The sequence below is a fragment of the Gymnoscopelus braueri genome (assembly GCF_963280865.1).
Source record: "Gymnoscopelus braueri genome assembly, chromosome: 7".
In the NCBI taxonomy this organism is placed as follows: Eukaryota; Metazoa; Chordata; class Actinopteri; order Myctophiformes; family Myctophidae; genus Gymnoscopelus; species Gymnoscopelus braueri.
Window position 1 is genome coordinate 11593051 of NC_137608.1, and position 2500 is coordinate 11595550.

The window sequence follows — 2500 nt, forward strand, 5'->3', positions numbered from 1 at the left end:
TGTGCAAGTTCTATTGTTTTTTGTTATTTCCATAGAAAAAAGAAAGGGAAGGCAAAAGGGAAGAGAGATCAATCAAAGAAACAAACAAATTATCTACATATTTACACATAGTACCTGAGGTAAGATATATAAAGGTGCGTGAGCATATAGCCACAGATGTATACTGTACATGATAATGATATACTGTACTATGGACGTTAGTTAAAGGAGTAGTTCACCCAAAAAATTACTTATTTTTATCAATTACACACTCCACGAAGACTTGAATTCATGGACATTTTTTGTTTTTGTCGCATTCCTAAGACAATAATTTGATTACCGGTGGAAAGATGCTAATGTCTCCGGTAGGATACTCAAAGTAGACTCTTTGAGTCTCTTACCGGAAATACACCTAAATTATTGGCCCTGGAATGCCTCAAAAACAAACAAATCTCCATGAATTCAATACTTCATGGGATGTGTAATTGATAGAAAATAAGTATTTTTTTGGGTGGACTATTCCTTTAAGGTGCCACAAAAAACAAAAGTCAGCACGTTGTAGGCTACATGGGAATGTCAGTGCGTGTCAACAGTTGTCCACTAGCATGTGTGTCACCTCCTGGATTCAAACCCAGGCTCTTCCGCATGAGAAACCAAACATCTACTAAACTTCTACCACTCATCCAAAGGGGAATCTCCATGGCATCTAGCTTCAAGAGCTGGGCTACTCTACTACTACAGTGGTTATCAATCTTTTCAGGCCACAACGCTCCACAAAAATAATCATATTTGAACTGGGGACCACCTAGCCTGGTAAACCACCCTGGTTGCGGAATTCACATCAATTGAAATGTGAATTCCGTGACCGGGGTGGTTTACCAGGCCAGGGACCACCCATTCTGATAAGCACTTGGAATTGTAGGAGTTGAAGAATTACATTTTGTTTGACTCGGTTCCACAGATAAATGATGTGAAAATAGCAGATCTACTTCACTTTGAGTTGGCTCTGTACTTGCTCTGCGCTCGTTTTCGGGCTTCACCTGACCAAATCTCTTCACCAAAAATAGACGATTTTTACAAGCCCACCCAACGCGTCAGGTGGTTGTGAGCTTGTAGATCGGCTATTTTTGGCCAATGTTCCCCACAGAATATGGATGCTGGGGTTCAAATGGTTAAAGTTAATTGAACCATAGTTCAATTAAACTGCTCATTTGACTGGGGGACACACTGGAACCCCCTCCAGCACCCCTTGGGGTCCCTGGGCCCCAATTTTTAAAACCACTGTGCTAACTAACCTCACTGACCGCTGGCTCACACAATATTCAAATTCTTCCACCTAACAGTGTGTACATCAGAAGTGCAGAAAATCTGCTGAAAATAAAGAGGACATCCTGCATCCATCCCCCACTTCCATTTGGCCTATGTGTGTGTAGTGCCCCGGCCACAACTACTCTGCCAATCGGGCTCAGCTCTCTTGGCACGGTAGGTTGTGCGTTGGTTTGCTGAGTGGCAGACTGAGGTTTGATCCCAGCACTATGCACTCTAGTAAATAGGTCCTACAGTAGATTAAATTGGTCAAAGCCTATCATCTAGCTTGCTGCTAGATGATATAAATTTTTAAATGTACAGATGTAGGCTACAGATGTAGGCTATAGTTTCCTGTGCAGAACGTTTATGTGGTGAAATTAGAGTCCGTAGCATTTCATTGTAGTCAGGCAGAAACCTAGCCTGGTAAACCCCCCTCCCTCCGGAAATCTCATTTGCATTTGATTTCAGGAAGGAGGTCTGGGATTGCGCAGGGAGTAAAGCTGCCCGAACACTGCGTGTTCGAACCAATCAGCGGCTGCTAGGGGCGGGATCATCCAATCACATGCCTAGTAGCTTGAAAAAAAGAAAAACCGTCTGTCATCGATTCTGCGACCGGAGTCTCAGATGGGAAGTAGGCTGTGAAACAAATGTGTGTCGCAAGCTTCTTCCATTTGACGGTGTCAGGTTAGCAGAAACCTTGTAGCTATCTTCAACCTTTTTTATAAATGTTTTTGTTTTCGTTAATTGATGCGACTTCCTCATACAAAGCGTGTAGCACAAAAGTTGTGAAAAAAGCAGATCTACACGTTTGTATATCAACTATTTTACTATAACAACAAAAAAGGAACATGTTTTTGGACATGCAAGGTTTCCACCCGACAGTGACGATTTGAAGATTGTGGATGACTGACTGACTGACTGACTGGATTACAGACCGATTAGATGACTGACTGACTGACTGACTGACTGACTGACTGACTGACTGACTGACTGACTGACTGACTGACTGACTGTCCCAACCCTTTCACTGACATTAACCTCTGCAAATTTTAAAAAATGGTTGCCACATGCTACTCAAGGGGCTTATCCTTAAAAACTGAAATTCCTAAATAAATAAAACATTTTAAAGACTCAAATTGTGTTTGTGCGTGTGTGCAGCATGTGTTTTCATAGATAACACCCAGGGCATGTGTACATATTATTGTGCCAAATA

At 42.0% G+C, this 2500-nt stretch overlaps 1 long non-coding RNA gene across 1 annotated transcript in view; it reads right to left on the reverse strand.

Annotated features, from left to right (window-relative positions):
• Positions 1–2500, reverse strand: part of LOC308089548 — a 204518-nt gene that overhangs the window by 186492 nt on the left and 15526 nt on the right. The gene's annotated exons all lie outside the window — the stretch shown is intronic.